This window comes from Propithecus coquereli, unplaced genomic scaffold (assembly GCF_000956105.1).
Source record: "Propithecus coquereli isolate 6110/MARCELLA unplaced genomic scaffold, Pcoq_1.0 Scaffold7, whole genome shotgun sequence".
Classification (NCBI taxonomy): Eukaryota; Metazoa; Chordata; class Mammalia; order Primates; family Indriidae; genus Propithecus; species Propithecus coquereli.
The window spans coordinates 19,937,520-19,948,431 of NW_012153062.1; positions in this window are offsets into that span (position 1 = coordinate 19,937,520).

Below are 10,912 nucleotides of genomic sequence, written 5' to 3' on the forward strand. Positions count from 1 at the left end.
TTGGGTTGAACTTGGTTAGGTATTTTGACCTTTATAGTTCTGGATGTCCGTATCAACTTGGGAAGTTTTCCACAATTATTTTATTAAATATGATTTCTGTGCCTTTCCCCATCTCTTCTCCCTCTGGAATACCCATAATGAGAATATTAGTTTGCTTAATGGTGTCCTGTAAGTCCTGAAGCCTTTTTTTTCTTTTTTTTTTTCTTTTTTTTTTTAACTCTGACTGGGTTATTACAAAAGACCTGTCATCAGGTTTGGAAATTCTTTATTGTGCTTAATCTAATCAGTTGTTAAAGCTAAATTCTGTTTTTTTTAATTTCTTTCATTGAGTTCTCCAGATCCAAGTTTCCTGTTTAGTTATTTTTTATGATAGTTATCTCTGTTGAATTCCTCATTCAGATCATGAATTTTTTCCTGATTTCATTGACTTGTCTATCTGTATTCTCTTGCATCTTGCTGAATAGCTTTGAGATTATTATTTTGAATTCCTTTTTAGGTAATTTGTAAATTTCCTTTTCTTTCGAGTTAGCTGCTGGAGCACTATTGTGGTCCTTTGTGGTCTAATGTTTCCTCTTTTTTTTAACAAATGTATCTTGGGTCCCTGTGTTGATGTCTGTGCATTTGGTGAAACTGTTGCCTGTTCCAATTTTATAGAGTGAGTTTTGTAGGGAAAGACTTTCAACTGCACATGGTCCTAGCAAGTCTATTAAACAGAATACATTGGCTCTGGTTCTGAGTGGACACAGTAGTATAGTATCCTTACAGCTTCTTCAGCTGTGATTAATGTCAGTGATAAGTGTGACTTATTCAGTGGCCTAGGTTGCAGGAGTTTATATTGATGGCAGGGTAGGTTTCAGGGTTCTAGGTAGCAAGAGTTTTAGGAATTAACCTGCCTTCATTTTCCTCACAGCGGGAAGACTTAGCTGAGGGGATCCCTAATGGTGCTGGGTCTGACATGGGCCACAGACAGCCATAGCAGTGCTGCGTTCCAGAGCACAGGTGCTCAGAGTGTCTGCAGAGCTGGAGTCCTGGGTTCAGTATCTTGTTAAACTACTGTGGCACCTGTGATGTGGGCACAGATTCCCTCTCTGAGGCATAGGTGGACATAGCTCTCCCTCCAAGCTGAGGACTATGACTCTGAGGCACTCCCCAGTAGTTCAAGGCAATAGGGATAGAGCTGTGACTCTAATCCTGGAGGTCAGAACACGATGCTGGCATGGCTGTAGGGAAGAAGAGGTGTTCCAGAAGCTCAGCTCCTGGGGAGCAGTGCACAGCTGTAATTTCAGTGCCAAAGCCTAGAGGGCATAATAGCAACTCAGGCACCAGGAAACAGAATATTAGGTAGTGGTCACTCTGGACCTTGGAGTGGTGGGATGGGACACAGCAGTGGCCCAGGCTCTGTGAGGCTCGGTGCAGTGGTGTCAAGGACGCTAAACAGCAGGGCATAGCCGTAATTTGGGGGCCAGGTGTTGGGAGTAGTGCAATAATGGCTTCACTCCCAAGGGAAGTAGGGCACCTCAGCAGGTCAGACTCTAGAGTGCTGGTCCAGAACCAGGGTTGCTGTAGCTGTTCAGCCCAGAGGGTGCAGTGGCACAGCTCAGCCAAGGCTTTGTTTCCATGGAAGACAGAAAGATACATCAGCTCAGGCACTGAGGTGTGTTGCACTGCTAAGCTAGGCTCTGGGTCCTCAAGGGACCAAGCACCACATGTGCTCAAGTGCCAGGGTCTTGGCAGCTGCCATGGGCCAAAGCTCCAATTGGTGGGGATGAAGTATCACGTTGGTTCAGGTGCTGATCATCACAGCTACTCTGCTGCCTCAGGCATGGTTTTTCCACTGGGCTAGTGCACCTGATACCCAGGTGGGTGCAGGGGGCAGAGGGGATAATTGCACCATGTGCACTCAGACACTGGGCTGCAGCTGGTCCCCTGGGATGAAGCTCCAATTCCCAGAGAATGGGACACTGAGATGATTCAGTGTCATCAAAATGCAGAACTGCTCCACTGGACCTATGCTTCAAGTAGCTGGATGTGGGGCACAGCAGCAACTGGGTTGGGGAAATGAAGTGCCCCCTAGGCAGCTGGTTCCCAGGGGATAGGGAGCTGCCACAGCATGGCTGGGGAATGATGCACTACCATGTGGTTGAGCACGGGGCAATGACGGCAGCACCTCAGGGATGGAGGGATGTAGTGTCTACTGGCCCCCAGAGTAGGACGTCTCTAGTTTCAAGATGGCACGGTGCAGTAGCAGCTCAGGCCGTAGGGGGCAGGGTCCAATGTCGGCTCCTTCTCTAGAGTACTGCAGCTGTGTGAACTTCAGGCTTCTCCATAAGCTGCGCCGCAGGAACTGTGAGGACAGCAGGATTTTCTGATAGTAAAGACTGCAGGTGTCTGCAGTGGTGATGGGGACCACTGGAGATTTCCTGCTTCCCTTTTCCCTGCAGAGAGAAATCCCTGTTAGTTCTGAGCTCGTCCTTTCTGGGAGGCTGCGTAGCAGAGGCAAGGTGTGTGTTCCCTTCTCTATGCAGCCATCCTGAGTTTCTGTGCTCCACAGGGTTTTTTCCACTCCTTTGCTGTTCTCCATCACTCTCCTTTATTCACGCTGGTCAAAATGTAGTTTTTTGTTATTATTCTTTTTCTCCCTCTTTGTTGTGGAAGGGTGAATATTAGGCACCTCTAGTCACCCACCTTGCTGACTCTACCTCATTACCATTTTAGAGATGAGCAACTGAGCCACAGAAAGTGGACACATGGTTAATACACTGTGGAGACAGGATTTGAACTAGGTTCCATTAAACACCAGTTTCTACAAAAAGAGAATGACTTGCTTCCCTGTCTGTGAAATTCTGATGGATTTGTGCCCCAATCATGATTTACAGTGCCTAGAGAAATTTTTCTTTCCATTTTTCCTCATGGCCTTTTCAGCCTCTAGACCTATGCAAGAGGCCGAGCCCAGAGTGAATTTCTATGAAAACTATTAAGCTGTGCTCATAGTTGTATCCTTTGAGAGTTGACTAAGAGGAAGCCAGGCAGGAATCAAGAGAAGACCCCCTACCTATTCTGCATGTTTCATCACCTAGGACCTAACGCAAAGGCTCACAAAGTTCCTCCTGAAAGAAGCTCCTTCAATTTTTTAATTACAGCTTTCTTTCTCTAAGACTCAGAAATGGTCAAAAAGACAGGACAAGATAATAGAAACACTACTTTGTAATTCATTTTTTTCATCTGCTGCTTCATCGTATTCCATTTTCTTGTCTCTCCTACATCTCCCCTCCAGCTCTTAAGAAGCTTCTGTTTCAGAGGCCACATTCTCTAAGATGGAGCTGAGGATCCTGAGCCAACATGTCAGCTGACCAGCAACTCCAAATGTAGGTTCAGGCTCAGCTGGAACACCCCATTATATAAGCTAATACAGTGGGCGAGCACAAAGTAGAGAAGAAAAGATGATATTCTTGTGAACTTAAATAGCTGTGCCTTTTATGTTGATTCCTTAACATTTTCTGAGCAGAGATAAATATCTGTATCTATATCTCTCTGTATATCTGACAAAGCCTCAAGAAATATCCACTGAAATTTAGCAATTTCAAATTTAAAAATAAAAAAGAACAATTACATTTGAAAAGGTGTGGCATTTTTCCCGAGGTAGCTCCAGCTGCATATATACCTGTACTTCCTAACCCTGCTAAGGCATCAGCCCCAAGAGACACAGCTTATTAAATGATAAAATATAACTACAGTTTCACATCTGCAAATAAGCCAGCCTGAGAAGCCTGTTGTGATAATTAAATGAGATAATGTGAAAATACTTGAAAACACCAAAGAGTCTTACCACTGTAAACCATTATTGTTGAAATATGATTTTTCTCAACTAAAACTGCTACGATGGGGTGATATGGTGAGATATTAACTGGCGTGTTTTTCTCTCCCTTCCTTTTTGAGCTGTGATCATCTCTCCTTGGGGTACCTCATTGCCTCAAAGGCAAGTAATACTAGCGAAGAAAGATGTCAAATTCTCGGTTTTAAAGGTCAAAAAATCTTGCCTTTGGTAAATCCATGGGTAAGAATAGAAATATTTAAAATAATATAAGGAAACACTTTTTTCCCTGCCCTACTCAATAAAGATCATCCAAACTTAAAAGAAAAAGAGCTGGAGGAGAAGGGGCCTTAGTCACTGGCCCAGGTGACCTCTGCCCTTTCTTCTGTGCTCAGAGTCCCTGGGGAGGAATGATCTAAAATCAAGATAAACTGGGGAAACTATGGGCAGAAAGATATGTTCCTTGTTACTCCTCTGGGGTCATGGGAGGTGACAGAGGGGAGCAGAGAGAACAGCTGCATGGAAATGCCCAGGAAGAATGCCCAGAGCTCCCTTAAAGAGCTCCAGCGTGCCCCAACAGGATACTGAGAATTGCCAAAATTTTTCTTTGCTCTTTATTTCTCCTGTATGGCATGAGTTTGCAGAAATGAGCTACTCCAAACTAAGGATCCTCAGAGTTGGGATGGGAGAATTCATCTATAGATCACTGTTGTGCACTTGAGTTCCAAACTCAGATGCCCTAAAGGGGCAATACCACCTGAGAGCCCAACAGATGGTTTGAAGGTCTCAGCAGATGGCAGCATGGGGCAGGCCCCTCTGTCCATTGGCACCAGAGCATTGAGTCATTGCCTCGGGACTGAGAATTATAATCAAAGAAAAGAAATAGGAGAGAAAAAACTTTGATTTCCTTTTAGTTTAAACTTGAAAAAAAAATCTCTGAATTTGACTGAATTTACCTGCAAGTGTAAAGGGAAAAATAAACACCTTTCCTACCATCAGATGGGAATATGGCTTGAGATGGAAATTAAGATCGGTTATAGGAAAATAAGTTATATTTTTGCACAAAACATTTTTATTCTGTGAAAATTAATATCCACTGTACTGATATTTTTATAAGACATTACATAAAATGACATAGAAATGCTTCACTCAGAGATTCTACTTCAGATGTTTTACATGCATTTATCCTCTCTGGACTCCAACAGCACTGCCTGTAATGCTTTACCTAGTCAATAAATAGTATCAAGTCAACAAGCATGTTTTCCATGGTTAATTACCACTTCGAAAATCTTGTTCTTCATTTATCCCCACCCCCCATCTCCACAATTTAAAATACTCCCCCCAAAATTTATTCTGATGAAGCCCTCCTTTCTGGAGGTACCAACATATAAAATGGATACACAAATATCTAGAAAAAAATATATTTTGTTTTTATTCTTATTTTTATGGTTCACAAATAGTTACTCCCTGTGCCCCCTTAATGGAAGAGATATACTTCCCTCCTGAACCTTGACTTCAGGGTAAGCCACACAAAGTCTTGCTTTGACCAACAGGCTGTTAATAGGACACAAAGAGAGACTTGGTAGGTGCTTAAGAGTAAGAACTGATCTTGCGCTCTTTTGCCTCTGATAACACCATAGGAAGAGCATCCCCGGAGCAGCTGTTGTCCCTTCAGCCCGGGCCCAAAATAAACACATGTGGAGCACTTCTGAGCTCAGCTCTCAAAAGGAGCCAATTCCAGCTGGACCTGCAGTTTGAAGCAGAGCCACACAGTTGCACTCACCCCAGATCTGCCCACCCCCAAGCCACCCGTGGGCATTTGGGCAGGCACAAATTATTGTTTGGCACCTAAATTGTGGATTGGTTTAGTAAGCAGCTGTAACAATTCTTAGCCTTCAGCTCGTAATAGTCAGAGACTTTGCCCACAGTGGTTGGGTTACTATGTTTATTTGGTAAGATAGTGGTGGAGCTAGAACTCCCTATTCGCAGAGAGAGTGACTCATGCTCATGAAACCACAGTTACCTCTAACTGCCTTTCTTTAAAAAAAAAAAATCATAAGCAAGGGAGGACCATATTTCATTTCCCCTCCACACTATGCATAAGCCTAGAGTCAATTCCTCTCCTAAAGGTGGAATCCGCAGCCAACTATAATCCCCAGAACTTTCTTATGCCATGCTCAGTGAGTGATAGAGACAGGATACCCCCTCTCACAATGAAGATTACCCACGCTATGTCTTTTAATTAGCAAGATGAGAAAGCCCAATCCTCTCAAGAGTGAGAGTCAAGCCCTTACCAGGAAAAAAGAAAGATAAAGAATACTGACAAGAGATCTAATAACTAACGATTCTCCAGCTCTACTGCATTGATGGCAAATGAAAATATACCAAAAGCATAATGGTCACATGAGAGTCATTATGGGATTTTGGGGTCTATGTTTACCTGATAATAAATGTGGTTGTGCCCATGTAATAGAAGGAATGTGAATGCACAAGTCTATGTCTGTAAAGGAAGCAAGAAGGTGAGGTATGGGTTGCGCATGGTGGCTAATGCCTGTAAACCTAGCACTCCAGGAGGCTGAGGTGGGAGGATTGCTTGAGGTCAGGAATTTGAGACCAGCCTACGCAAGAGCAAGACCCTGTCTCTACTAATAAAAATAGAAATTAGCCAGACATGGTGGTACATGCCTGTAGTCCCAGCTACACAGGAGGCTGAGGCAGGAGGATCTCTTGAGCTCAGGAATTTGAGGTTGCTGTGAGCTAGGCTAATGCCACAGCACTCTAGCCCCAGTGACGCAGTGAAACTCTGTCTCAAAAAACAAAAAACAAAAGAAGGTGGGGTTTGGAAGGGTGGGTGGCTGGAATGGTGAGTGGATAATTGAGAGGAAAAGGGAATTTGCCTCCGTTCTAGTATGTCTCAGTATCTCCAAGAAATTCACAGACTTCACACAGTATCAAACACACACACAAACAAAAACAACAAAAAAACAGAGAAAAATGTGGCGTGAAATGGGGAAAAGGGATTCTGTATATTCCATAGAGATTGTTCTCTTGAACTTAAGTCTATCTTCAAACATGATCTGTGCTATATTTCTTTTGGGAATTTGATTCTATACCAACTTTTTCCAAAAAATAAACATTCTAAGCAGAATTGTAATAATTTTATGCACACTTGCTACCAGAAAATAAAATATAAAGAGCAGGATGAAAACTTATGTGATATGGCACCCAATCATACTGCATATGCTTATGAAGAATAAAGGTTTAAATATTTTAGAGCCATTCAAAGGAATAACAAAGTCCTTATTTTCTCTTTACTATGCATTAGGAATTTCTGTGGAAGTCAATGGGGTTTTACATAAAAATCAATGGCAAATTATGGTCCTTAATGAAAGAGGAAATTATAATTATAGCGCTGCTGGTAGCATCACTATAGTTAAGGCTGAGCAGTCTTTTCTATTATCACTTATCAAGATTTAATAGCTCAGCTGTTTCGAGTCCTACTTGGCTGAAACATGGTATACAATTCATCAGGCTAGATGTAATTAGTTACTATTATTGTTATTACATAAACAAACATTTTAATCAGTAACGTATATTTTAATTATGAAGTTAAGAAACTATTTTTTCTTAGAGGCAGGCGCAGGAGTGGGGAAAGACAGAGAAATAAAGAGACGTACTTAAAAGAAGGTAAACTGAATATAGCAGGGCCCTCAATTGGAATAACTCACTTCCTTTTGATTGTGGGCACCAGTGTGGTCTGCTATGAAATAGAATCTTCTGGCAGAGCAACACTGTAGAAGACTCAGGGAGGGCCACGCACTGGATCCTCTCAATCTGTTTTTCTATTGTGTGTGCAATGCAATTAAATTATTCTAAGTGTGTGTGCGATGCAATTAAATGGCAACATATCATAGGGCTCCTGGAACTTTTCAGCACCCACCTGACAATACCAATATTGCTTTACTGGATTAGAGTATATCTTCCTTGGCTTATAAATGCTCTATTGCCACTCAGTCTGTAGGGATATACTCCTTGGATGTGAATGGGCCTTAGATCAGAACCTTTTGATAGATTCCAAAGAGAGTTTTTGTGACTATGTTGCAATCGCCCTCCTGCTCACCCATGTGAGTGGCAAACAGTGACCAATAACAATGACGCTTATTGTACATTATGCACAGGAGAGGAAACTAAAGCAGCAAAGTTTTTTTCTTTTAGCTGTTTTGGTACTCACACCAGAATTTCCTGGCAAATGGAAAGGCCACCTGTGGCTCTTTACATTGGAAACATTAATTACCTGAAGAAGTGGGTAGATCAAATAAACGGGATGTGAGAGGGAAAAGGAAATGACACTTGTAAAGTGCCTGTTACGGGCATTATCCACTTTACCTACTGCTATAATTTGAAAGATAGTGTCCCCTTCAAAATTCATGTTGATACCTAATCCCCAACCCAATAGTATTAAAAAGTGTGGCCTTTAGGAGGTGATTGAGATATGAGGGTTCCACCTTCATGAATGGGATTAGGTGCACTTAGAAAAGGGCTTGATGGAGGGAATTTTGCCCTTTCGCCATGTGAGGACATAGCATTCCTCCCCTCCAGAAAATGTAGCAACTAGGCACCATCTTAGAAGCAGAAAGCAGCCCTCACTAGACACCAGTCCTGCCAACACCTTGATCTTGGACTTCCCAGCCTTCAGAACTGTGAGAAATAAATTTCTGTTTTTATAAGCTACCCAGTTTATGGTATTTTCTTACAGCAACACAAATGGACTAAAACACCTACATTATCTCATTTACTCCTCATAACCACACTTGTGTGTGGCATGTTATTTTTATCCCCAATTTATAGAGAAGCAAAATGATATTCAAAGAAACTAAGTATTTTTCCCCAGATGGTTCCGTTGGCAAGTGGTAGAGATCAACTTCAGTCTCAAGTAATATGAGACAAGTTCAGTGCTCATCCTATTTTCCCTCTTCACCTCTAAATCCATACCCTCGTTCTTTTCTCAACACTGCCCATTTGGCCTTCCATCCCCTTCCTTCAGAGAAACAGCTCTTGTCTGGTCCACTAACAACCTCCATCACCAAATCCAATGACCACCACACTGTCCTCATCCTTCACAGCTTCTCAGCAGCATGCAAAGCAATTGGCCTCATTTCCTTCTTGAAAGTCTCTCTGCTCTTCACTTTCATAACTCCTATTACCCTGTGGCAAGTGTTCTTCCTGCCTCCCTAATAGCTTCTTCTTGGTCCCTTTTGATGGTTCCTCTTCCTCCACTTAGCCTCTAAATGTCCCACAGCTCAGTCTTAGACGCTCTTCTGTTCTTTTCTCTGCTCACTCTTCCCCTGGGGGCTCTCATGTAGCCCAGTGGCTTTCCACCCAGCTCTGTACCAGTGACCACATGCAAACTCACATTCTCTACTGTAGAGATGTGGACTTGCATATATAACTGCCTACTCAATGACTCCATAGATTTTCAGTAAGCATCTTATACACAACGGGCCCAAAATAAACTCTTGCTTCCTCCTCTTGGGAAAAAGACCCCTATCCCTTCCCTATTTTTCCCATCTTAGTGAAATTCACCATCCTTATTACAGTTGTTGGAACCAAAATACAATGTATCATCCCTGTCTTTCCCTTGCCTTCCACCTTCAATCCATCAACAAGAGCTGATGCTTATGCATCTAAATAATATCCGAAATCTAACCACTCTTTTCAGCACCAATGTTCCAGGTTTGCAATTGCTTTCTGACTGGGCTCCTAGCTTTAACTCCTTTTAGTAGAAAAAGTTATTTTTTGAAAACATAAGTCAAGTCAAATTACTTCTAGGCTTTAAAGTGCTCCAAAGAAATACAAAGGTACAACACACATATACATGCTTCAAAATCTTCTCATAATCCTTTCCATAAAATCCAAATTTCTTTCCAAGTACTCTTGAATAGAGTACTCTTTATGACCTCACCTCCTCATTCTCCTTCCTTTTCTCATATGTCTAACACTCTACACCAGACACTCTGTCCCTATTTTTGCTCTGAGCAAACTGGATGCCACCTCCAGCACCTCAAGGCCTTTGCTCTTTGTGATTACCCTCCCAAGAACACTTGAGTTTTACATAATTGGTTCCCAGTCATTGATTTCTCAGACAACTATCAACTTCTTAGAAAGACTTTCCAGAATAAGACTTGCAATGCTGGTCATGGTACATAAGTATAAAATATTTATTATCTGGGTCTTTGTGTTAGTTATCTCAGGCTACCATAACAAAACACCATAGACTGGGTGGCTTAAAAAGCAGAAATTTATTTTCTCACAGTTCTAGAGGTTGCAAGTCCAACTTTTCAGGGTGCCAACATGGTCATGTTCTAGTGAGCATTCTCTCCCTCTTTGGCTTGTCCATGCCTTCCTTCTTGCTATGTGTTCACATGGCAGGAGAGAGAGAGAGAGAGAGAGAGAGAGAGAGAGAGTGAGAAAGACAGAGAGAGAGAAAGCTCTGATGTGTCTTCTCTTTCTTATTTTATTCTTATTTTATTTCAGCATATTACTGGGGTACAAATGTTTAGGTTACATATATTGCCTTTGCCTCACCTGACTCAGAGCTTCAAGTGTGTCCATCCCCCAGACGGTGTGCACTGCACCCATTAGGTGTGTATATAGCCATCCCCTTCTCCTTCCACTATCTGCCCAACACACGATGAATGTTATTACTATATGTGCACTTAAGTGTTGATAAGTTAATACCAATTTGATGGTAAGTACACATGGTTCTTGTTTTTCCATTCTTGTGATACTTTACTTAATAGAATGGGTTCCATCTCTATCAAGGATAATACGAGAAGTGCTAGATCACCATTGTTTTTGTGGCTGAGTAGAACTCCGTGGTATACATATACCACATTTTATGAATCCACTCATGTATTGATGGGCACTTGGGTTGTTTCTACATCTTTGCAACTGTGAATTGTACTGCTATAAACATTTTAGTGCAGATGTCTTTTTTATAGAATGTCTTTTGTTCTTTTGCGTAGATGCCCAGTAATGGAATGGCTGGATCAAATGGTAGTTCTACTTGTAGCTCTTTGAGGTATATTCATATTACTTTCC